The 26,700-nt window shown below is 42.9% G+C and overlaps 1 protein-coding gene across 2 annotated transcripts in view; it reads right to left on the bottom strand.

The window, feature by feature from the left end:
- Positions 1-26,700, bottom strand: part of Fyn (FYN proto-oncogene, Src family tyrosine kinase) — a 202,953-nt gene that overhangs the window by 57,000 nt on the left and 119,253 nt on the right. The gene's annotated exons all lie outside the window — the stretch shown is intronic.

Genomic DNA, 26,700 nt, shown 5'->3' with positions numbered 1-26,700 from the left:
CTTGGATATGCAGGGAATCTTTTATTCCCAGTAAATGCATCACTTCCTCTGCATAACCTTCTCTGATTCCCTCCCCCCACCTTCCCCCAGGCTGGGATAGTGTTTTTCCTAAGTGCTCCCATGGCGTCTTGATTTCCCTCATCATGGCACCTATGGTGTGATATTAAAATATGGCCTGTTCACTTGTTCCATTGCCCAGTGGACTGCCAGTTCCAGGAAAGCAGGGCCCTGTCCATTCCCCTCATTGCTATATTGCCAGTGCCTGGCACACAGTACATGCTCAATGAATCATAACCAAATAAGTAAAGATTCGTAGCTCATTATATTTCTCTTTCACTTTTTGCCTCAAGGCCAATCCTTCTTACAGTGACTTATCAGCAGTGTGCCCTACATTTTCTAACTTACTAGCATGTATGTGAGAAGTGAAGAAAATTCCAAAAAATAAAGTAAGGTGGTTAAATGGTCTATTTCGAACTGTAGACAGATGGGTAGGTAGAAATTGCAGTGAATGGCCTTGCGAAAACTCCGAGAAGCAGCCCATTTGGGAACACAGAGTCAAATGAGAAATGCATGACATCATGTGTAATAACATGCAGCCACTGGGGAGGGCAGAGCTGGCACAGGACAGGAAAAAAATTGGGGCTATGAAGTTTTTCTATTTTATCTTGCAAACCAATGTGGGGGCTGCCACATAGGTCGGGGAGATTCCCAAGGGCACCATTCTGAGCACTACTGTTCTGCTGGAGCAGGTCACAGAAGCAAATGTTAAATCATTCTGAAGCCCTCGAAAAGTACAAGTTTTCAATAAATACTCATTAAATCGAGAGTCAGTTCTTGAGAATGGGAATGTTTGCAAATGAGCCGCCTACTGCTGGAGCTGAGGTCACCAAATCTGGAACATATTTCTTAATAAATCATCTGAGATTAACTTATAGTCTACTGTGTCCAACATGCTTTTTAACTTATGGTAAATGAATGATTTTAACAAGTTTTCAACAGGAAATGCAAAATATCTCCAAGGCATGATTTACTGAAGGCCTTCCATCATTTGTTGTTGATATTGCTTCATCGGACTGATAAATATCTTGCTCACTCTATATTAACTCTTTCATGGTGGAAAGTTGCTTTAAGCTTCTACAAAGACCAGACAGAAACCATTCTTATCTCAAATGCCCCCCCCCCGCCCCAGGGATTTCATTGACCTGTAATTACAGGGTGTAAACCTAAATTCCACAATCATATCATTTACATCATGGTTCCCCATCAAGGGACATTTAGGCACTGTCTGGAGATATTTTTGGCTGTCGTGATACAGGGTGGAAGGGTAGCACTGGCACTCAGTGGGCAGAGGCCAGGCATGCTGCTAAACATCCTACAATCTACAGAACAGTTTCTCACAACAAATCATTACCTGTAACAATCCCTGAATGTGAACAGCATTTAAGGTTGAGAAATCCTGACTTACAGAGAGGAAAGAATTTATACCTACATAGTTGAAATAGTATAATAACCACTTCCCTTACATGCATGTGATTAACATGTAACCCAGAAGGCTTTCCTTTGGAAAATGGAGGCAGTCTAAAAAATTGACATGAAAGGCTCTGATTTTTCTCTGGAAGTTTGTTCACCACAATAGAGAAACAGAACCTAAAACTAATAAGACCTCTTATTACAAACTAGTCTTCCAACTCCAGCCAAATAAAACAAACACTACATCGGAAACCCTGCAGAAAATAGGACCTCACATCTGATCAAACTAAGAAGATAATCTTCCAAAATCCACTGAAAAAAAAAGTAATACATTGTAATAAATGACCGACAGCTTACATATAATTTTATGAAATAATAAAGGGGAAAAATCATCAACCCCTTGAAGGCAGAGATTATTTTGTGGGTTTTGTTTCACAGATGTATCCAGAATATTGCTGGGCACACAGAAGTAATCAATAAATGTTTGTTTACTGAATTAAAAAAAAAAAAAACCTCAACCAAAATAATTTTAGAGAAAACAATCCCCTTTTATACTAGGAATAGCATTTCATGCATCCAAAATTTTGAATTAAGTAATGTTTCTACACTGATCTTGCTTAATCTCATCTTTATTGACACACATGAAGAAACATAAATAAGCCAGTAAAGACAAGCTCAAGTCATTAAAAGTTAATCACAAGGAAAATATTTGTGTAAGAATTTGTGGTCTTCTTCCTCCCACATGGGGCGGTCAGACTAACCATTTCCTATGGAAGAGTCAGAGGGAAGTGCTGAGTTGTACTCCACGTGATAAGGCTCCTTGCCATGAGGCAAACTCTGGGCTTTGGGGTTACAGTAAGGCTTCTGTTATTATGTAAATTATGTGCTGTGGCTTTTATGTCCAATGCTGTTAAGTCCATTGTCAACACAGAATGTACTAATATGCTGGCTCTAGACCTGTCGATTACTGGGAAACACTGAATAATACCAATCTGGAAATGGGGCCCTAGAGTTTCCCTGAGTAGTAAAATATCACCTAATCTCATGGCTGGAGTCGTCTACACGCTGTCATCCTTAGACAAGTCAGTGGAAGAGCATTTCAATGTGCCTGTGGTCAAGGTATCTCGATTATGGCTATGAGGCCTCTATTCTTCAACCCTTTTTCCAACTGAGGGGCCCTGCTTCTACTATGAAAATAAAATCTAAAATCTTCCTTAGTTCTGTGGATCTTTTCCAACAGCCTTATGCAACTAGGGAAGAGTTGTCTGACTCAGAATTTAAGGATGGCCATATCCTGCTCCCATGAGCATGGCAGACGTTATCAACCAATCATAGCACTTGCTGTAGCTATGTCTTGGTTGGCCTCTACACCCTTCCAAAAGCTCTCTAGGGGTCAGGTGAAACTGATCTGGAGGGTTGGATCTATTTGCTACTATAGGAACAGGGTCTTCTGACCCGAGGTCAGTTGTACACATACTCATTCCTATTGAAGGCCTTAGACTGCAGTCTAGTCTGCCAGATGTACATTAAACACAGATAGCGCTCATATTTCCTAATACATGGATCAAGAGTAATGCCTGTATGCTCCAGTTCCCATGTCGCAGGACTTGTGAGGTCTTAGGTGTATACTTGAGTTGGGTACTAAAAAGGGGAAAAGGCCACTGGCAGTCTTTTGCACAAGAAGAACACCTTCTCTCAAGACACATACACATGTAGGCAGAGGAGTAGCAGGAGGAAACGTGAAACTGACAGGTAACTGTGATTTTGGCAGTGTTAAGTGCTTATGCTCAGAAACCAACCAGATGGGTGTGGAAGAGTGACAGTCCTTAGCATAACTCTCCATCCCGCTCCTGACAGCCCAGGGGATAGAGCAGGCTTTGGAGAATGACGGACAAAGCAATGCATTGCCAATACTCTAAGGTGGCATGCTCCACGTTCTCATCCTCTAACCCTTTGGTTCTGTTCTGCCTCTTTACTGGGAAAGTATTAAAAATGAAAATAAAAGAACAAGGAAAGGGAGTAAATTAAGAACCCAGAAACAAACTCAAGGAAGCGAGATGAGCACCACTGAAAGAAGAATTTAAAGCTGTTGTTGATCAACTGCAGTTTCATACACTTCTCTGGGAGAAAGGCAAAAGCTGGCAGCTTCCTGAGCAAATACCCTTTTCAGTCAGCAGCAGTGGCAAGAGTAAAGGATAAGATGTGGCAGAGGCACATCAGAAATCAGCTGACTCCAGGACAGAAGGTTCATGGCAGGGTGCTCTTGATCCTTATAAAATTGGTGACATCCACAAGAACTGACCTGGAGTATTTTGCTATATTCTTAGTGGAGAAAGTTAATCCCTGAGAGTTTAGGGAATCTTTCCTGAGTTCTTATCATGTAACTTGTTGGGAGCAGGATATTCAGAGATGGCTGGACACCATGCTGATAGCAAGGAGTTGGGCCCCAGGACCTGCCACTTAAATTTCCAGATTTCCTAGCATCTTTCAATCCTTTGCAATGGGACTTTCCTCCTTTGTAGGACATGGGGCCCCTGATCCTGACAGCCTACAAACGAGTTCAGGCAATGCTGCTTTGTGGGGACAGCCAGACAGAAGGGCCAGCGGTGCCTGGGGAAGCTAGAAAGAAAGAAGGTCCACTTGATTACTCTTGACAGCATAAGCACTCCCTGAGTCCTTAAGGCAAAAAAAAAAAAAAAAAAAAAAAAAAAAGTGAGGGCTGATCTCCATGTAGAATTGGTGCAGGGTCCAGCCAATGGCTTCAACTCAACTATGGAAAGACGAGCAATGCAGGGCTCTGTCTGTGTGGGGAATCCTCTTTTTGCTGTGAGCTGGAGGGAAGGAAGGCTAAGAGAGTGAGGTGGGAGGCAGAATTCTGAGCTATCCGCCAAGATTCCTGCCCCTGGTGAGCATGTCCTGTATGATCCCTGAGATTTGTGAATGATGGGAAAGTCACTCCCATGATTAGGTTAGGTAATTTGACACAGTTGACTTTAAATGAGGGAGATTATTCCAGGTGGACTGACCTAATCAGAGGAGCCGTTGAAAGGGACGGCTCTTCCTGGGGATGAAGATTCAAAGTGAGAGAGGTATTCAATGTGAGGGATCTTAGAGATGGAGGGATCATGGGTTACTCTACATGTGATGGCCCTAGGAGCTAACAGCTCACAGCTGGCAGAAAGCAAGGAAGGGGTTCTTAGTCCCGTAATCATGAAGATCTGAGTTTGGTCAAGAGCCTGAATTGGTCAATGCTTTATGTGCTTCAACTGTCACGTGGTTACATCTGCACAGTGCCTGGAAATGGACTCTTCCCCAGTGAAGCCCCCAGATGACAAAACAGTGAGCTGGTGCCTTGATTTCAGCCTTGCTGAGCAGAGAACACAGTCATGTCACGCACAACTGTGAAAGTCAGTGGATATTGTTTTAAGCCACCAAGTCTGTGGTGCTTCGTCAGTAGAAAGTGAATACGTATTTAGGTGGGATGGGGCACCATGGAGATGAAGGCTCCAATCTCCACAGTGAAGACCAACATCCACGCAGTGGTCCCTGCAGGCCAGGCTCTGAGCTGTGCACTGGAGCATCTTATCTCATTACATTTTCACAACCCTAAAATACAGGTATTCTTATTTTTCTGCATTATACAAGGGAGGAGCATTTTGGGTAATGTGTCTACAGCTAAGTCAGGTGGGGATAGGATGTGAAGCCGGATAGTCTAAGTCCATGGTTGGTACAGAGAACCTCTGTACCAGAGTTGCCTCTTGCATCCTGGCCATTCTGTACAAGGTGTGGGGACACAGGTGGGAGGTGTTGAGAGAAAAACCCATAGGGAAGGACCCTGGGTTCCACAGGACTCACCTTCATGTGCAGACTAACAGGAGCCCTGATTTCAGGGACTGGGCCTCAGCCTCCTACTCATACCACACCCACTAGACAGGGTCCCGTGGAGGTGTTCAATTGTGCCAGGTGTAGTGAGTCACCTCCTCCTTGGTGTGGTTTGGCATCTTAATGAGTGTTTGAGCCAATGCTGAAGCAGCCTTCAATTTCCTGACCTTTCCTGGTCATGGCAAGGGTGTTTATATACCCCAAAGGAGTCAGCCTTGATTTTCTTGGTATTAAAAAGCTGTCTTTCTTGGAACACTTAAAATATGATTTGCTTTGCAGACAAAATTTTCTGGAACATATTTACTGCATAAATGGAGATATTCATATAAATGTCCCCATCAAGCACAAAATAACAGATATCTACTCTTGATTCAAGTCCTGTGAGGCAGAACACAAGCCATAAGATAAGCAGTCCCTGAGGTGCGAAGACTGAGGCCAGAGTGATAATATGTACAAGGCAGACACTGGCCACATTCAATAATGGGAAAACAGAGCCCATTTAACAATTAAGTCAAAGCTTTGCTTCAGAAATAATAAGAGGTGAAGTTGGACCCATCTGATCAGTTATGCATGATTTTGCAAAGGCCCTCTGGAGGGTGAATCTTGTCCTGTGCAGCACAGCAAGGGCACCGAGCTAATAGAAATCACTCATAAAACATATTACTTTAAGAAAAACCCACATTTCTGGAACATAGTATAATTTTGTGGCTCCCCATCTCTGGCTTTTCTTGTTCAAATGGCCCCCAGGCTGAGAAGCAGCAGCTCCTGTCCCTATAACGTGTTCTCCTCTCCCTCCTGTACAGCTTTCCTTTCCCCAGTGCCTGGAAATTCAAAAACACTTAATGAAAGAGAGAGGGAAGCATCAGACCCCGATGGGAGACTTAACACTGCCGTCAAGTGAATGCTGGAACCGATTCCAACCCTAAATGGCCAAAGACGTTTTAACACTAAACTGTGGAAAGGCTCCAAAAGGAGAGTGAGAATATTTTCTTTTTACATTCATTTTGCTTTGAATTTCAGGGTGAAGAATGGAATGAAATGGTGATGGAAATAAGTGTGATATGTTTTAACCCTGTGGGTGCCAAAGAGTTCAGAAGGAATGAGGGCACAGGCTGTGAATTCTTTCGGTTTCCATCTTTCTTTTTAATATTTATTTTTTAGTTTTAGGTGGACATAATATCTTTATTTTATTTTTATGTGGTGCTGAGGATCGAACCCAGAGCCTCAGGCATGCTAAACAAGCATTCTACCACTGAGCCACAACACCAGCCCCAGGTTTCCATCTTTCTGCCCCTGCAACCTTTTTGGTCCATAGGAAAACACCCTGTAGTTAGTATTTTTAATTTTTATTTTTTTCATTTTGAGATCTATTTCACAAACTATAACAGTTACCCTCTTAAAGTATATAGTCCGGTGGTTTTTAGTACATTTACAAAGGAAGCCCATCATCATTAGTTCTACAACATTTTTATCACCCCCCAAAGAAACCTATACCTATTGTGAAACTTACGGGACAAATACTCCCTCCAGGAATAATCAGGGAAGCAATGTAGACCAGTGAGATACTGTCTTTCACCTTTAAATCCACAAATAATTTTTTTAAAAGTCTACCCAGTAATGATGGAGGTAGATAAAGCCTGGAGATTTTGGTAAAACAACTTGGTAATTATCAAAAACCTTAAAACTGAGCATGCTCCTGGAATTGTCAATTGTGCTGAAGAGATACCTCAAAAAATGACAAATGAAGTTCTATGAAATGTTATTTACCATTTGAGAAATTAGAAAACTTGCTAATTGTTTAACAAGAGGGTGGCTAAGCAAACTGTAAGGCATTCCCCTGATGGAAAGTTAAGCAGAAATCACAATTTAGGTTTATAGAAAAATGATCAGTAATAATAATAATAAAAAAAGTCCACTTTCTATTAAGAAGGCTCGCAGGATTGCAAATATAAAACAAATGCCTAGAAAACAGTTCAGAGGGAAATATACCAAACTACTAGTGATGTATAGCTAATACATAATGTGAGACTGTTCTTGGCCGTTTTCTTTATTTCTCAGATTGTTTACACTGAAGATGCATCGTTTTCATAATAAGAATAAGTCATCTTTATTTTTTTTCACAAAAAAAATCCCCCTTTAGTTTTGGTTCCTGATGGAATTTATGTGTAAGCTGAAACAACCATACATTGATGATGTATACTTTGTGAGCTGAAAAGTTAAGGAAGTGTGATTGATTCCATAACCTGTTAAGAGGGACCTTCTCCTTCTGGAAGGTGTGAGACTTCTAAGTGTGTTTTCGGGACCTCTTCTCAAGTGGGCAGTAGGGGCAGAGCAGGTAGCAGGTTGTGAGCACACACAGATGAACAGTTGAAAAATCTAATTAAGGACAGAGATAAAGCAAAGCCACATACGGAGGACCCTGCGGGTGCTAAGTGCAGAATCAGAATTTGGGATAACAGAACCAGCAGTGGGGGTGGCTGGATTAGTGGGTTTTTGAGAAGCTTTGGGTCTCAAGTCCTAGGGACCTGGGGGAGGGAACACACCAAACTCAGAATGGCAGTGTTCATGCAAGTCAACCTGGAAGCTAAGCAAGGCCTCTCTGTGAGCGAGGTCTGAGCTCTAGGCAATGGCCCAGCTCTAGGAAGGTGCAAGGAAGAAGCAAAGCCCTCTTGCTCTTTGGACTCCAGTTCATGGTAGAGGCAGGGGACCTGTTCTCATGCTTGCTGCCTTGGCCCTTTCCTGCTGGAACATTCAGCTTGGCATTTTGATGCTCTGACTTTTGCCCTAAAACTTGGGGCAATGCCAGCAGGCCAGAGGACAACAAGAGAATGGGTTTCCGTGACCTGCAATTCTTCAGGAACCTAAAAGGTTCGATAGAAACATTTCTTCCTAATGTTGATGTTCAGTCAAGACCTTTTCTACCCTCGTTGTCCCTGTTCTCTGAAGACAGCCACAGGAACACAAAACAAAAACGTGGGCTTCTATTTGTGAACCAGCAGAGAGAGAGGAAAGTCAGCATCACATCTGGGTCACAGAGGCAGAGCCTGGCTTTCTGGGCTGCGCTTGTTTCAGGAACAGTTGTGGCAGAACTGGCCGAGGGCCAGGGATCAGAGTGTCACCTGGCACAACCACAAGCAAACACATTAGCAGAAAGCAGCCATCTGAACAGGCTTCGTGGAGGCCCCCTCCCTGGGAATGCAGAGAGGGGAAGCCCAGAAGGTTCCCTATCCAACCCTGCTCTGATCTCTCCAGTCTCCACAGACGTTCCTTGCCAGAGGACCCCGTATTCTTTCAAAGAAAGATGAATTCCTTTTCTTTTTCTTTAAGTAATTTCTAGCCAAGAAGATCAACTCCTTAAAAGCGAAAGATGAACTTTGAATAAGGAAATGTGACTTTCCTTTTCTTTTCTCTCTCTCTCTCTTTTTTGCCATCAAGCAAAAATGGTGTCACAGAATGGTGTCATGGTCTCCGCGGTTTCCCTTTTCGCTGATGGGTTACCTGGTTATAAAGTCAGAGCCCAGTCAAAATCTGAGAACTTGTCATGAAGTCATTTGTTTTGGAACTTGAAGCCATTTTTTTTGGGGGGGGACCATCTTTTCTTTGAAGAATGACACCCCCCTTACCCCCACCCTCGGCCTCTGTGTCTTCACCTTGGTACTTTATGCCACACCAACAGTCCTGGCATTTGCAACCCTCTAGTGGTTCAGAATTTCAAAGCTTTTGGAAGGGTGGTTGGGTGGGAATGCTGATAAATCAGGCAGTAGAAAACACACATGGTCCTCTCTAATGCTGTGGCCTCTTCGTGGGACCCAAGAGCAAAGAGGAACTACTGGCCAGGTCAGTGGATGAGAGGGTGTCTGCCTCAGTGAAGGTTTCCCAAGGGATCCACACCTGGGGAAGACAAGTTGTGCCACAAAGACACAGAGGAAATGAAAGGAGGGAGATAAGGGAGAGGAAGAGAATGTGGAGCCACCGGAAGGCCTCAGTGACACTTTCCCCAGCTGCACATGTGAAACAGCATTTGGGATGACAAACTCGTTACTTGTGTGGGATGAACACTGTCACATGGGATACACCACTTGTTGATGACTTACTTAAAACCTGACTAAAATCCAGTCAGGTTTAAAAAAAAATTTTTTTTAAATTTCATGAATTCAAAAGAGGGAGAAGATGGTTTATGAATAGCATACATTTTGTAAACACTATTGCTTATAAAACTTACAGAAAAAGCACATGAATGATTTTTTTTTTTAGTGCTGTCTTGCATAATATTTAGACTTGAAGTTATCACCTTAAAGACAGCAAAATCTTCTCCTTTCTTCTAGAAGTTTGTAGGACTCTGGCATCAGACAGGGTTGCCCTGGGCCCGAAACATGAGGGGACACAGCCTTGACAACCTTGAGACCCGAATCCGTATCACTGAAAATAAACTGGGGAGGAGGCAGTAGTGAGGAGTGTGGCAGATGGCTTGTTTCCCACAAAACCCATCCTTGCCCCCTCCACAGCAATGGAGTTTCAGCTAGGCCTGAGGCTGTGCAGCTGAAGACTGCACCTTCAGACTCTCTTGCAACCAGGTGTGGCAATGTCACCAAATCTGGCCAAGTAGTTGTGAATGGATGTGACAAATCCAACTTCTGCATCCTTCAAGTGGGAGTGGGTGTCTTCCATTATCCTTCCCACTTCCTGTAGGCTGGCAAGTGGATGTGGTGCTGGCGAATTGGCTTAAACAGGCCGAGGATGATGACTCTGTTAAGGAATGGTGCAGTCACAGGACAGAAAGGCCCTGGAGGGTCTTGCAGAACACGACTGCTCACGCGCCCTAAAGTGTCAATCTTTGACCCTCACATGAAAGCTGCAGGGATGCATATCCTATGTGTTTTGGGGGGTTGTGTATGTGTGTGTGTGTGATGGGGTCTTTTTTTTGTAAGAGGTAGCCTGCACCTTGACACAAGTAGGGCGTGAAAGTCCCAGAGATCAAAGGCTGACTCTGTTGGGTATGGGTCTCTACATCCACCCCCAATTCCCACAGACCTACTTTGACACCAACAGTTAAACCTGGATTAAGGCACATTAGTATAGTAACAACACTAATGAATAATAGTACCTGCTGCTCATTGGGAACTTATTTTCTGCTTGGCATTTTCTATAGGGTCTTTCATTTAATCCTCAGAGCAATCTTGCGAGTTTATTTCATAGTTAAGGAAGCTTGGGATCACAGAATTTAAATAACTTGCCTTTACCCAGTCTGAGGGACTGGATCTAAATCCACACCCACTTCGATCATATATTCTCCCTGTTAGACCATGATATCTTTGAGAGGCATGCTCTGCTCCTAGCTATTTTCTATGTCCAAACAGGTTGGTCTGCAAGTATCCAGGGCATATTAGATATAGAATATCAAGCTCCTACTTCAGAGAAGTCCTGGAAGTAGTAGTATCTTGGAGCATGACTGCTGAATATCTCTGTGGCCTGGAGTATATCCTTGACCCTCTGGAGCCTGTTTCCTCACTAGTTGAGCCATGGACTTCAACAAGGAGCTCTCCAACATTCATACCAAGGCCAGCACTCCAAAAGGAGGTAGAGCCCTCGGTGCATATTCAAACAGAACCACCAAGCACAGCAGGCTGGCCCAGCACACCTCTTAGTGTCCTGAAGCTGAACCTTAGGAATCATGAGGAGCCATGCAGAGACCTAAGCACATGGTCACGTTTAGTTAAAAATGTTCAAATGCTCCCTGTCATGGCCAGAACCTTGACCATGAGATATGAAACTTTTTATTTTTATTTTTTTAGTTATAGATGGATACAATACCTTTATCTTATTATTTTACTTATTTATGTGGTGCTGAGAATTGAACCCAGTGCCCCATGCATGCAAGGCAAGGATGCTACCACTGAGCCACAACCTCAGCCCCAAGATATGAGATTTTTAATGATGTAAGAAGAACTGAACATTGCTATGTCCTATAGTTTTTATTTTATTTTGCACTGTGACTTAAAGTGTTTTTTTCTTACTACAGTTTTCAGAAGACTTGACTATGTCCTCCCTGTTGCTAGAATGGAGAACAACTTGTGATCCTGCTCAACCAGCTGAGGCACTTGTGACAAGTTTTGGTCTTGATCCACCTCCTCCCTCATCACATAGAGGCCCCAACTCTCTCTGGCTGTCACCTAGGGGTTGCTAGCTACAGGGATCTCCTTCTCAGGTGCTGGAGAGGAGGAAGAAAGAAAACAGTAACAAGAACAAAGGGTCTTGCCCCCACCCCTCAAACAAAAGTTACTCAGAAATCACCATAGTGGGGCTGGGGATATAGCTCAGTTTGTAGAGTGCTTGCCTCACATGCACAAGGCCCTGGGTTCAATGCCCAGCACCACACACACACATACACACACAAAAGAAATCACCATAGTGACAAATCACCTGTTTTCAACTACTTCACTTCCTTTGCGTTTTGTCTCTCTTCACATATCTTTAATTTATATTCAGCCCTGCCTCTAGCCCTTATTCAGCCAATGTATTTCTACCCCCTCTAAGGGACAGGCACTGTGCAAAGGGCTTTCGACATAATATCAAGTAACTGTGGCCTCTGCCTTGCTTATGTATACTTAAAAGAGGACAGGCAAGTAAATCAGTGGTTTCAGGACAGGGAGGAGCACAGAGGGGGTTCTAATTCATTAAGATCAGGAATCAAAAAGATGATTGGTCACTGGCCCAGACGGAGAAGTGGCAAGCTGCAGGCAGAGGAAGAGCAACTCTGAGGGCACATGGAGCAGCATGTGGTCTCCAAGCACAGTAAGTGGTCCTGTGGCTCATTTGACTTCTGTCCATACTTATGGAGTACTCATTGTGCCAAGTATATCACAAGGCTCTGGGTGCTAAGGGTTAAGAAGACAGGTAGGTCTCTGATCTATAGAAGCCCATCTACACTGCTGTGAAAGTGGCTGGAAATGAACCTGAGAAGTACCTAGAAGCCAGATCACAAACAACTAGATATATGTCCTTTCCACTGAGTACTTACTGTGGAGTCTGTAGCTTTGCTATATGAAATATGAAAATCATTTCCTGTGCTCCATCACTAGCCTCATGAGCTGCTTATTATATATTTTTAATATTATCTATCATTGGTGTTATTTTACAGATGGAGGAATTAAGTGTAGGGAGGTCAAAGTTATTTGCCTCAGGCCTCAGAGGTAGGCTGAATTGGATTTTAACTCAGACCTGGCTAGAATCTAAGACTTATACTCCTAATCATGTGCTGATATGCTAAAGCATTTGTACGTTACCCATCTGATACTTATCCAGTCTTAAGTGGGAGTGAAACTGGGTCTTGAAAGACACATACTGAAACTGAGGAGGGAGGAGGAGCATGAGGAGCCAGAGCTGCCAAGAGTGGGAGGAGATTCCACCAGGTGGTTGGAGGGAGAAGCATCTGGGTAAGACCGGACTTCCTAAGCTGGACAAACAACTCTATCCATTCTGGCTACCTGTCCATGCATAATTCATACTCATAAATCATCCTCGATGCTAGAAAACAAGTAGCTTTTATTGAATGTGAGCATTAAGACCTGAAACCTTTTATGTCTGCAGACTCTATGAGTTGCATTACCTGAGAGGCCTTGCACAAAAAGAACCCCAGGGTCTTTTGGGCCTGATAGGAGTGGGAGATGGAGGCTTGTGGTGCAGCTGTGTAGGCAGCTGCCTAAATATGGGGAGGACAGATAACAACGGAGATAAGACATCTGCAAGGCAGAACATCAGGGGACATCAGTGCCCACTAAAAAAAGCACACGGCTAATATCCAACAAAAGACTGAAGTCACAGAGAAGCCTAAAGGAGTGGCTGGGATTAGAGGTACAGATGAGTGTTTCTCCCCCAACTGCAGGGTTTGCTCTGTTGAGTCAAACAGGAACATCTTTACTGTGATGAACACATGGCAATTATACTTCAGTTCTGCATGAAATATGCAGCCTATTTTTCAGCCATGGCAGCTCTATTTACATATATAAGTTCAGTACAGAGGATGGAAACTCTTGCTCATCTACTAGGAAGAGCCATCAATCAGCAGCTCTGTGTAGAAAAAGGCATTTTGTCCCAGTACTGAGCTGAACTGGTCTGTCCCTGAGCACTCATGCTGTGGTCCCACGGAGCTACCTTATAAGACTCCAAGTGATGATGACCCGAGTATGGCTTTGTGCTCTGTGCCAGTCCTCGTTCAATGCAACCCAAATTGACTCAGCAAGTAACAATGGTACACACTTGGAATAAACCCAGGCAACAGCTCTGCCATAACTCTTTTTGACAAAGGCTGACTTGACAAGATGATTTTCAGCCTGGGGTGGAAAAAAATGGTCCTGGGCATAGCCAGCCTACATATTCTGAGTGTTCACTATTCCACCAGTTTCATCATTCATCTGGACGTGCGTTCCCCCAGATGCACTCCCTTCGAGAAACTTCTATTTCCTAGTCATCTTCCTTCTCTTAAGATTTGCATTTTCTACATAGGCTCCATTGCTAAAATAAAAATATTGCTAAAAATAGTGGATCCGCGTAACTCTTATGGAATCGACAGACTATTTATATCAACTTCTGCTTTTTTTGAACCCACTAAACTGTTTTCTGACTTCTTTTCCTTACTATACCTCAACTTTTAAAATTTGTTTCTGTTCTGACACACTTGCTAGTTAAACTTATCTTCCACTCATTTCGCTATTTCTTTGGTGCTTCAAACATTTGGCTCTTTAAGTTAAAATAAAGACCTTAAATTTTTCCTCTTTATTTTGACTATTTATCCATGGGGGGGGGATAGAATCAACCTGCTGTTATGGCTTGGCTATGAGGTGTCCCCCTCAAATTTCCTGTGTTAATGCAAGAGTGTTTGAAGGTGAAATGATTGGATTAGGGGAGTTGTAACCTAATCAGTCTGTCCTAGTTTGAATAGATTAACTGGGTGTTAACCATAGGCATGGCTGGAGCAGGTAGGTCACTGGGGTGTGCCCTTGAAGAGTTCATCTTCCCTGCAACCTCTTCCCCTTGCTCTCTCTGCTTCTTGACTGCCATGAAAGAAGCAGTGTTTCTTCACCATGCCCTTCTACCATGATGTTCTGCCTCACCTCGGGCCCAGAGCAATGGAGTCAGCCACCCATGGACAGAACCTTTGAAACCATGAGCTAAGATAAATTCCTCTAAGTTGTCCTTGTCAGGTATTTTGGTCCCAGTGACTAGAAGCTGATTAACACACATGCCTAGTTCACCAGGGAATACTGTGTACCCTGAAGATCTAGAGTGAGGCTCAGCTGTCTGGAGAATCTTCACTTTTCACAGATTCACAGGTGATGCTATGGTATCACCTCACTGTAGGGGTCTGGAATTTAAAGCATATAATTTCAACTCTGTCTTCGAAGCCAGATGCCCCCAAAGTCCACGGTTGCAATCACAGGAAAGCTCACTGGGGATGTGTAATGGGGACAGGTACATCCCTGGGGACTGCTGATCCCTCAGTAGAGACACCTGAGGATCTGGAAAAACTCAGCCCAATATTTCTCCGTTCCCTGCTCTTCCTTTTCTGCCTGGGCAAGGTTTGGCCTTTGTGTTCCTTCATTCAACCCCACCTCATCTGATGAGGCACTTGGAGTCGCACTGATATCATTCCCTTTTTAACACAAAGCCCTAAATTGCCTGCTCAGACTGGGTACTGCTTTGAATAGACTATTCCTGCTGCCTTTAATAAACACTTCCAAATGACCATGATTAAGTGACATAGTGAACCTCTTCCTAAGTCCAGTGAAGGAACTTTCTGTCTTCCTATGTGATGTTCCCCCAGATTTCCCTGCCTCCTGCTCTTTCTGTTCTTGTTCAGGGAAATTGTGTACGGGTGGCTCCCTGTCAACCTCACACACCTGTACACAATCCAGGCTCCACCCTCTCTCCCTCCCCATCTCTAAGAGAACAAGCAGGGAAGTGCCTGGATTGGCCAGACAGGTTCCCTCTGTTTATCTGTTCCCATAATCCTCCTATTTTGAAACTGAAATATCCTTAAGGCAAAGTGCCGATTACTATGATACAATTGTTCTTTGAGTTTAAAAATATCTTCAAGGTGTCAAAAGCTCTATAGATTCCACTGGGCACCTGAAACCCGCCCTGTCATTCAACACCAGTAATGTACTGAGGGTAGAGACAATTTGTTTTGTTTAAATTATTAACTAAGTGCAGAGTTCTGGCAAGATGCGTGTGTGTGGGAGACGCTGGAGTTATGTTGAGAGGAAATGGAGATGATATGATATAAATACAAATGGAGTTTGGAATGGGTTTCAAGGAGGACATGCAGAGCCTGTCTTCCAACAAGCTGGCTCCATTCCCACAGCCTGCCAGGGCTCTGCCTCCATGGCTGCTGGAGTCCTGCTGGAACTGGCTGATGCCTGCCCAGCTCAGTGTCTTAAGAGAGGCTCTGGCTCTGCCCTCTTCCTCTTCTTTCTCTCCTCTCTCTGCCCTCCTCCTGTCCTCTCTCTGCTCTCTGCCTCTCCTTTGCTTCCCCTTTGGGCAGCCCCCCAATAAAATCTCTTGGTTGTAAAAAAAAAAAAATAGACTGGCTCTGGCCAGGTGGTTCATTATTTGAGGGTGGATGTGGGAGAAGAGTAGTAGTGATTTTTCTTCTAATAGTTTTAGCTCTATTCCTTCAGTTTGGAGACAGGGTTCCTTCCAATTTTTTTTTTTCTCCTCCTTTCTCATTCCCCCAGGGTGACAGAGGAGAGAAAGTCATGATTGAGGGGAAGGGTGTCTATTTTGGGTAGGTGGTTAATGCTGTTCTGACTTCTTCCCTGTATGATGTGAATTATGCCAACTGCAGGAGTCTGCTATCAATTACGGATAGGAAGTGACTGGTACGTGACCATTTTTGACGGAAAACAAAGTGGAAAGAACAACTTTACATGCAGTTTACAGTTAACTGAAAACATCTAGACCATCATCCAGCCACACAATAGGTGTTCAGCAAACTGCACACATTACCAGTTTGTGTACGTGAGGACGGACTCAGGCTGAAGCCTGGGAGTTTTCTCTTTTCCATGGCTGGCTTTCTATTCCAAGCACAAATGAGACCCAGTGACTTCCTGGTTACCCAGGAGACAGCCAGTCTGCCATCACAGGCATCCAGCCACCCCACCCAATAATCAGTGTGGACCAGAGATAACATGGACTGTGTTAACTGAGTAGACAGCAAAATGAATTACTGTGATAAAAAAGTGCAAAGAAAATGAAGAAGGGAGAAATAAACGGCTCTGCCTAACTTATTTGACTTATATTCAGGAAAGAGTCAACTTTCTTGCAAAAGGAACCCTTACAGTCCTGTGAGACTCACATTTTGTAATGTGTTAGTTGGAAGGTGGGGAGGGAGGGTTGTTTATCATTTTTGAAGAACAAAGCTTTCAGTGTAACTCTTGGTTTAAAAATCTCAGTCTGAATTACATCATCAAAGGGTCACTGTAACTAAGGCACTAGAATTGGACAACATTTCTGCATGTAATAAGCTAATTTTCACCTAAATACTGATGTGCTAACATAGACTTTTCAGAATCCTACTCTAATGATGGGCAGCACAGAGAAGAACAAATAGATCCCAGGACAGAAAGACTGTATTTAGCTCCATTACTTCCTTAAAAACCATGAAAAGACAGTTTTGAAAACCTTATCATTTAGGATTTTAGGCAGAGTCCTCATGGCCTGGGATGGTACCAAACTGGAAACTCAAAAGGAATAAGGAAAATGTGGGTTTGGGGCAGCCATATTCAGAGTCCTCAGTGATCACTTCTGTGGCCCCATGAAGTGTCCTCGGCCTCTCCCACAACACTGTACCCCCAGGACTAGGGTCACCTTATTGCAGGATCTTCTCACGGCAGAATCTCCCCAATGGAGCTGCTAAATCTAATCAGTTACTAGATGCTGGGACATCTTAGACTCCTTTAAGCAAGGTCACTTGGCTTTCTTGACCGATGCTGAGATCACAGGAAGGGATTCTTCTAGTTAGATTAGACACTGACTCTCTGGCCAGAATTGGACAATACTGCTTTGGGGATTAACAGTTGTGTGTGTCAGTCCATTTTTTATTGCTGTGATCAAAATAATTGATAGGAACAACATAGAGGAGTAAAAGTTTATTTTGAGCTCACAGTTTCAGGGGTTCAGTCCATAGTTGGCCAACTCCATTGCTCTGAGGTGGAAGGGCCTGGTAGAGGAAAGCTGCTCAGCTCATGGCAGAAAGAACGAGCAGGCAGCCAGGGACAAGATATAATCCTCCAGGGCATGACGCCAGTGACCTGCTTCCTCCAGTCACGCCCACCTGCCTACAATTATCCTTCAGTAGTCCATTCAAGTCACTAATCCATCAACTGGAGCAATCCACTGATGATGTTGCAGCTCTCATAATCAAATCATTTTGCCACTGTGTATTCCTGAACATGAGCTTTTCGGGGGACACCTTATATCCAGACCCCCAAAACAAGTGTTCGGACTGTGACTTTTTCTAAGGATAATAGTTCTTACTAACCATCTACCTACTGACCTACATTATTTCTTTGCTGTAAACAGGCTCACTGGATTCAGTAATCAAAAGGAAGAAGCAACAGAGGGAAAATAATTCACTTAGAAGTCTCTGGAGAATCTCCAGCATGTCAATGGGGACTGTGACTCTGTGATGGGACAGGCTACCCTGTCCTTGAACAATGTGAGCTATTACACAGCCCTAGGATGGAGGTCTGCCTATCCAAGGAAAATGGTACCATGATGTCATGAGTGGGAGGCCGTGGCTCCTACGACATAGAATGTTCTGTCTTTGTCTTCAATTATCTGCTGAAGAAAGTCTAAAATACTTCCAGTTTCTGGGTGGAGGCTAAGAGCTAGGAGTGAGTGACACATGGAGAAGGAAACCAAGAGAGAGAGAACTGAAAACCACTTTGGTCACTTGAAGAGCTTTCTCTTTTTGATTCTGACCAACTTCTCTTTTCAGTTAAGTAAAAGTGTTGTGTAACTTTTAGTTCTCCAGTTTTTCTGGGAAGGCACAGAATTAAAGTCTGAGTAGAATGGAGGAAATAACTGGTCACTGTTGGGAACGTGGGAGTAGGTAGTGACTACGACCTACAGTGATCCTTTGGTGAATCTTGTGTAGGAGCCACAAAGACTTCCTACCGACAACCCACAGGCCACTGAGCCTGATCAGGGATGAGGTCAGGGAACAGGAAGACATTGGAGAGAGCAGACCTGAACACTCCTGCACCTGGAGAACACAGATCTAAGTAAGGCCCATCACCTGTTGCAAATCTGTGTTTTCTAGGGACTTGGGAATGAAGATGATAAAAGAAACATACACAGTGTTAATGTGTAACTAACAGAATGATGATATCATTCTGTACCCAGAATCAGAAAAAACAATCAAATCCAGAACAAATCACAACTTACTGTCTCATTGATTTATGTTTTCTATTTAAAAGTACCAGGGCCAGGACTACAAAGAGGTGACTGAGGAACTTGTTTGGGAGTGAAATTTAAAGGAATATTGCATTAAGATATTAATTATCTTGATTACTAAATTTTGTAGTGTGTCCTTAAATTGTGGCCCCCAGAAGAGTGCCTCCCTAGTGCCTCATTCTGGGCTCTGCTTGGTTTTTAAAAAAAAAAAAAAAGTCCATCAGCTAAAGGTGTTAAGTGATTGGAAATGGCCAGTTAAATAATTAGACAAAAATCAACTAATGGATTCAGGAAAGTCTCCAAATATATGCTATTCTTGGGCAAGGACTTCCCCTGATAGAAACTATTCAAAGAAAAGAATAAAAATGTGTACAAATATTTAAAACTCGCTTCACTGCTATTCATGAAAAGAGATAAACTGGAAATAATCTAGGTACTCACCCACAGAGGATTAACAAAATATGATATTGAACTGATTCCTATACAGCTAATAAAATGATGATGTGGCATATATTCATGATACGCTAATGGGAAATATGCAAGTTACAAAGCACTACGTGGAAATATGACTACTTTTCTGGTTTCCCTTCTTGCTCTCTATAATCCATCCTCTACGTGACAGAGTGGTCCTTTTTAAAATTACTCTCAGGCTTCAAATGGTTTCCTTATGTATTTGGAATAAATCTAAATCATTTGGCCATCCTGTTCTGGCCCCTGCCTATGTCTCCAGCCCCTCCCCCCCTTTTAAAAAATAGTTTTCCCCTTTTTAACCTTCTTCCCAGCCATATCAGATTCCTTTCTGCCCTTTAGATATCACTTGAGTGTACTCTAGGGCGCCTGCACCAACTTCTCCTTTTGCCTGAAATATCCTTCCTCAAAATACTCACACAGCTGGCTCCTTCTCATGTCTCATAGCTCAAATATCACCTCCTCAGAAAAGGAGCTTTCCTGGCATCCAATCTCAAGTGGCTACTGCCCTGGCACTCTATTATGTCATTGTTTTATTTACTCCATCGCACTTGGTGCCCTCAGAAATGATCTTATTTGCTTGGTTATTTTCTTGTTTATTATCTACCACCTTCCATGAGAATGAAAGCTCTATTTCATTCTTTGAAATGAAGAATGAAAGAAGAGGCTTTGCCTGACTGTCTACTCACAGTCCACCCAACAGGCCCCAAACCGTGCCTGGCATGGAGCAGACCCTCAGAGGGTGAAGGCTGAATGGCGATGGTGAGATGTTCAGAGACATACAGAGGATTGTGCATGTGTGTCTTCACATACAAATAAAGGGCTGGAAGTGGGCAGCATAAAAGTCTCTTTGGATATTTAAATTCTGGATGATTCTAAGTTTCTTATATTCATTTTCTACAACAATAATATATTAACTTTTTTTTTAAAGAGAGAGAGAGAGAGAGAGAGAAAGAAAATTTTTAATATTTATTTTTTAGTTTTCGACAGACACAACATCTTTATATGTGGTGCTGAGGATCGAACCCGGGCTGCACGCATGCCAGGCGAGCGCGCTACCGCTTGAGCCACATCCCCAGCCCCAAACTTTTAAATAATTTTTTTTTTCTTATAGAGTGTTGTCACACTAAGAAAATACTATCATCAGCTGACCTGAGACTAGAACTGAAAGATGCCAGAACTAGAAAAAAAATCTCAGAGGATGCGGATTCAATTCCACATCTCCTTTCAGAGGTGAGGAGTTTGAGGAACAGACTGGCAGGGGACGGGATGGTGGTGCTGGAATATGGCTCCTGGCTCTTTAGCAGACCAGTCAAGAAAGTGGCTCAGGGTGACTTTCACTAAGCTAGTGGTTTGCAAACTTTACCCATGTGAGAACCACTTCATATGATTCTCCTGGGAAGACACAGCTTCAGGGCTACATTTCCAGAATATCTGATTGGGTAGGTCTGAGGCGGAGGCCGAGAACCTGACTTCTGACAAGGTCCTGGATGCAGCAGGTGCAGATAGATGGTCAAGATCACCCCTGGCGATACAAGAGGCATGTTGCTCCTCATGGCTTCCCTGAAAGTGTCTTGTTCTTTGGGTAGGAATGGCAGTGATTCAATTCCCATTAAATTCAAGCTGAAGAATTCATAGAAAACCCTAAAAAAACCCCCGAACTATTAGGCTCCCTCCCAGATGTTCCTATGGGAAAGGAGGTAAGGGATTAAAAAAAAATTTTGAGAGCCTACTATAGCCTGGGCATTGTGCTGGATGAGTTTATTTATTTAATCCCTTTTACTATAGAAAACCTAAGTCAGAGAGATTAAAAAGGAACTAAGAGCAACAGGAAGCAGCAGAGTCAAGAGTTCAAATTCAAATCTTCTTGCCAATAATGTCCAGGCTTATTCTCCACCCTTCAGAATGGAAAGCTGTTACCGTGACATTGGGAGTAGTAAATCAATGTCCCCAATGAAGAAACAAACACTCCCAAGGAATTTTAATAGGATGTCATGCCCTCCAGGATACACCCATATTAACATCCAGCCTTTCTCTGGGGGTGAAGGCCTGGATCATTCAGCTGATATTCAGCAACTTGGGACCCCACAAGTAAAGATGATATGAGTTAGTGCCTGGCTTATTACTGCCAGTCTTCTTTGAGGTAAGTAGGACAGCAAGATTTTATCATGGATCTCAGCCTGCGACAAAGGAATTCACATGCCTTTAATGGGGAAAAGCCTTAATGGGCTCTTTGTAGCTGAACAGAACAACCCCACTTTTCTAAGGAACACAGTTTGAATTTAAAAGCTGAAAATCAAAATAAAGATAGAAACATAACTTCTACCATGTGAAAGTTAAAATAAACTGGGAACTATTTGATGCTCCCTTTCTATTTATTAAAGGAGAAATGAACAAAGGACAGAAGGGATAACTAGGTGACAAGGTCCCTGCACCTACAAACACCCACACAATCAATGAGCTACAATTTGTCCTACACTTTGGTCACGCATGACCTTGAGTTTGAGAAAGCTCTGTAAATATTGATATGGCAAAGGGGCTTGGTGACATTCTCTAACATTGTAGTTTTGACCAGAATTCCAAATTAAGAACAAAGTTAATTATCAGTGGTTTATTTCAGGAAAAAAAAAACAAAAATATTTTCTCTGTCTGCCTGTATTTCTTCCTTCACTTCATGTTTAATCATCACATGATTTAGTCTAGATACAAAAGAAGCAAAATAAATAAATAAATAGGTGTTACATGAAAATAAAAGAAGTCCATTCTGAGTAACTGTGGCTGTAGCATCACAGGTAGCTCACATGGTCAGTCCCTTCCCACTCTCTCTGCTGAGGGCCTTGCTGCCTCTTCTCTAGGAAGCTCATTTTCTAACCATGATGCTTTAGTTACAAAAACACAGAAGAGATGTTGAAAGGAAGAGAAGTGGGAAGAAGAAACTGGACAGAGTAGATGGAAAAAAGGAGAAGAGGATCACAGAAATGGGTATCTGAGAGCTGTTAAAATTGGATTCCGTCAGGTACACTGGTGTATGCCTGTAATCTCAGTGGCTTGGGAAGCTGAGGCAGGAGGATTGTGTGAGTTCAAAGCCAGCCTCAGCAATGGTGAGGCCCTAAGCAATTCAGTGAGGCCCTGTCTCAATAAAATATAAAAAAGGGCTGGGGATGTGGCTCAGTGGTTAAGTGCCCCTGGTTCAATCCCCTATACCAAAAAAAAAAAAAAAAGTTGGATTCCCCTCCTGACTTCTCTCAAAACAATTATGAATACGTTTAAGTTTTGGAGTGACTGAGGTCTCCTTGACGCAGTCAATCAGTAATGGTGGACCAAATTCACAGCTCTCATTTGCTAATGCTAAAAAGATACAGCTATCTCACTCCCAGCAAAATGTGCAGGATTTTATTTATCACAGAAAAGAGAAGGTCTGAGAGATCTTGTAGAATGAGCTTCGATGTTAGAGCAGAAGAGTCATCTTTCAGTGAGCTTTTGAGCAAGGCATCTAATGTGGAATGCAGGGCTGGACTGCACACTATGAGCAAGTTCCCTTTTTACTCCTGATTCCTGTCCTTTATGAATACTTGGAGAAGAGCCATCTTGCCTTCCCCAGAGGAATTATACAGCTGCAGCTGCAAATGCAGCTTCAGCAGCCGTTGTCCTACTGTTAAATGTTTGCTTTTAAATATTACACCAGCCTAGCAAAAATAGCTGTCTCGTCTCACACACCCAGCACCAGGGACAAAGCTCCTTATCTGCACTCATGCCCACACCTGTGTCCTGGCAGGGACTTAAGAATAAGGCATTCTCTAATTTCTATCTGAATGGACAGTTGTTTACTCCATACGTTGCAGATATATTTCTGCAGAGGATGGCTGCTCTTGATTCCCACAGATTTCACAGTGGCCTTCAGCCCAGGGTGGTTTATGCAGAAGACCAAAGAAGAGCTACTTGGCAGATAACACTCTCAGAGGGCACTCAGCTGGAAAGATCCGTATTCGCTGGAGATGGGAAATGCTTTTCCTGCAATTATTTGATTTTTCCTGGGAGTCTGTTTTTTTTGAACATTCTGCTGGGCTGCTGGGAACACAGGAACTCCTAGTCTGGACTCAGCCTTGTCACTAACCAGATGTGTGACTTTGGAAAAATCATCCGGCTTTACCAGACTTTTCTCGTTTGCTGGGGGTAGGGGTGAGTTCAGGAATGGGAGGGGTATGGGATGACAATTGTCTCTCCCCTGCTTCGTTCATGGGATTTTTGTGAAGATAAAACTAAGTAGAATATGTGAAGGTGTTTAGAAAATGTAAAAGGCTAATTTATTGTTAGGTGACATGTGTATTGTTTTTTTTTTCCCCCCCGTGTCTGGTTGACATTATTAGTGGTATGTTTTCATTTTCTTCTTAGGATGGGGTAGGAATTTCCTCATGCAGAGGAGAGGTAGAGTGTGCAACCCAGGCAAAGAGTATCGTCATGCTCTCATTACCACCTGGAAAAATAGAGAGTAGGACCGGAATCTTGTAACACCATCCTAGAAAGTCTGCTTTTGCTAGGGTCACAGAACATTCTGGTTCTTATTCTTCTCATCTTCAGATGCCCCACAAAGAAGGCCACTGTTGCAGTGCAGAATGAGTGAATCCATCCACCTACTCACCTGCGCACCATTTATGGACCAGCATTATGTGTCTCAGCAATGTGCATGGAATACAAAGATGCAGAATGTCATGCCTATTGCTGAAGAGTGGCCAGTGAGAGACAGTGGAAAGGATTTGCCCTGCTCCAGTGTTTTACTCATGTCCATCTATAGAGACACTTACACACAGAGCTCCATGAGCTCAGGTGTGAGGCCACTCCCTGGTCTGAGGAAGCTGGGTCAGTTTCTCAGAGAACAGGCATCTGCTATGGGTTGGGTGTGATTTGAGTGACTCCCTAAAGTCCACTGTGACTGAAGATTTGGTCTACTGGGAAGTGGTGGAATGTTGGGATGTGGGCTTAGTGGAAGGCCCTTGGGTAACTCAGGGTATTGTATTGTTTGTTAGTTCTTTTGTGAAGGTTGTTATAAAAGCCTGAGTTTGGCACCACCCTGTCCTCTCTGTTGCAGGTTTGGGATGTAATCACTTGCTTGCTCCTGCCATAGCCATCTGTGCTGTGAGATGATGCAGTCAAGGGGAGACCCCTGAGCTGGGGTTGTGACTCAGTGGTAGAGCGCTTGCCTAGTATGTGTGAAGCACTGGGTCCCATCCTCAGCACCACATGAAAATAAATAAAATGAAGGGGATACCCTCATCAAGCCTGTGCTATGCTACTCAGGTTTTCAGGCTCTGAAATGGGAGATAAATAGACCTCTTTACTTTACAAAAGCAGCCTGTCTCAGGTATCTTGTTATACTGATGAAAAGCCAACTAGTATAGAATGTGCACCAGGGCCTGTCTCACAGACTGGTGAAGGTGGAGCTGGGGTTGGTTGGGGTGGATGAAGTGCTTCCTAGGCTGCTTATGAAGGTACAGATACAGGAAAGAGCAAGGAGGATCCCAAGGAGCAGCTTTGTTTGCTGTGACAAAACCCCAATGGCTGAATTAAGGGAACTGGAGTTAGGCAGGACCTAAATGTGAAAGAGAGAGCGGGCCATTGAGGTTTCTAAGCAAGAGTTACACAGGAGATTTGTATTTTAAAAAGGATTGCTTAGCCAGAGGTGGTGGCACATGCCTATAATCCCAGTGTCTGGGGAGGCAGAGGCAGAAGGATTGTGAGTTCAAAGCCAGCCTCAGCAATTTAGTGAGGCCCTAAGTAACTTAGTGAGACTCTGTCTCTAAATAAAACATCAAAAAGGGCTGGGGATGTGGCTCAGTGGTTAAGTCCCGTGGATGTAATCCTGGTGGATTAAAAAAAAAAAAGTACTTAATAGGATGGTCTAGAGGGAGAAGGTGAGAGAGAGAGTAGAAGATTTAAAAATCAAGATTTCCTGAATCTGTACCTTCATAAGCAGCCTAGGTACTTAAAAAAAATACTTAATAGGATGGTCTACAGGGAGAAGGTAAGAGAGTAGAAGATTTAAAATTCAAGATAAACATCTGCATTTCTCAGTACAAACATGGTAAAGAAAGTCCTGGTTTTCAAGCATTTTTTTCCATATTCTGAATTAACATACTAATAATAAATTTTGAATAGTAAGTTTCCCTTGCACGATATATGAAACACTGGCTTCCCATATAACTCTAGGACAATCTCCTGTGAGAAGGAAGACACTCTGTGTTCCTCAAGTGTGAGTGACCTGGTAGCTATCATTGAAGAAAATATTGCAAAAATGAAAGGCAATTTCTAATAATTTGGGGAGGTTCAGCAAGACATGTGGATTTTTCAGTTCTCTCTTTCCTCCCTCCTTCCCTCTTCTTCTTCTAACTCTGCCCCTTTTCCTTTTCCTTTTGCATCCCGTTCCTCCTCCTCCTCTTCCAAATTTAGGTATAATTTTCATACAGTGCAATGTCTAGCCTTAAGTGCACTATCCAATGAGCTCTGACAAATATTTATACCTGAGTGACCGGAACCCCCATCAAAATACAGAATATTTTCATCACCCTAAAAAATCCATCCGTACCTGCCTTGTAATCAGTCTACCCCAGGCAGACAAGTTATGACTTCCATTACAAGCCTGAGATTTCCATCATGGATAATTTTTCTCTGTACAGAACTTTATAAATGTCATCAAACAACATGCATTCTTTTTTTTTTTTTTGAGTCATTAGGAAAGAGCAAGGAATATCCCAGGGAGCTCCTTATTTCACTCAGCATAACATTTTTGACACTTATGCATGATATTGCACATTCAGTAGCTTATTATTACTGAGCAGAACAGTAGCTTTTATTGCTTTATTCATTATAGAAGTTTTACTGCTTAGCAGTATTTTCTTGTATGGATATATCACTATTTGACAGTTTTTTTTCATATGAATTTTTTGTTTGTACATATATTTAATTGATGCATAATATTTGCACATATTTGGTGCATTATATAATTATATAACAATGGGATTTGTTGTTATATATTTGTACATGCACACAATATAATAATATATTTGGTGGGTTTTTAATAGTTCTCTCTTTTGCTAAACAAAGTATGCAACTATCTGTGCAAAAAAGAAAAGGCGCAGACATGCAAGCTCAGGTGAAGCTGCAACTGTTCTCTTCATTGTCAGGCATTAACTTCACTTTCAGAATCTTCAATCAGCAACAGGGGCTAAAACTCCAGATAAATCAGAACAAGAGAGAGACCACCTTTCATACTGTCTTGGTGCTGTATATCTGGATCCCAGCAGCAGACGAAAAATGGTCCTGAAAAAAAAGATGCCAAATGGGGCTGGGGTTGTGGCTCAGTGGTAGAGCAGTTACCTCGCACATGCGAAGGCTTGGGTTCGATCCTCAGCACCACATAAAAATAAATAA

Source organism: Urocitellus parryii, chromosome 8 (genome assembly GCF_045843805.1).
Source record: "Urocitellus parryii isolate mUroPar1 chromosome 8, mUroPar1.hap1, whole genome shotgun sequence".
NCBI lineage: Eukaryota > Metazoa > Chordata > Mammalia > Rodentia > Sciuridae > Urocitellus > Urocitellus parryii.
Note: the sequence above shows the minus strand (reverse complement) of the source record. Positions and strands in the feature narration are given on the sequence as shown.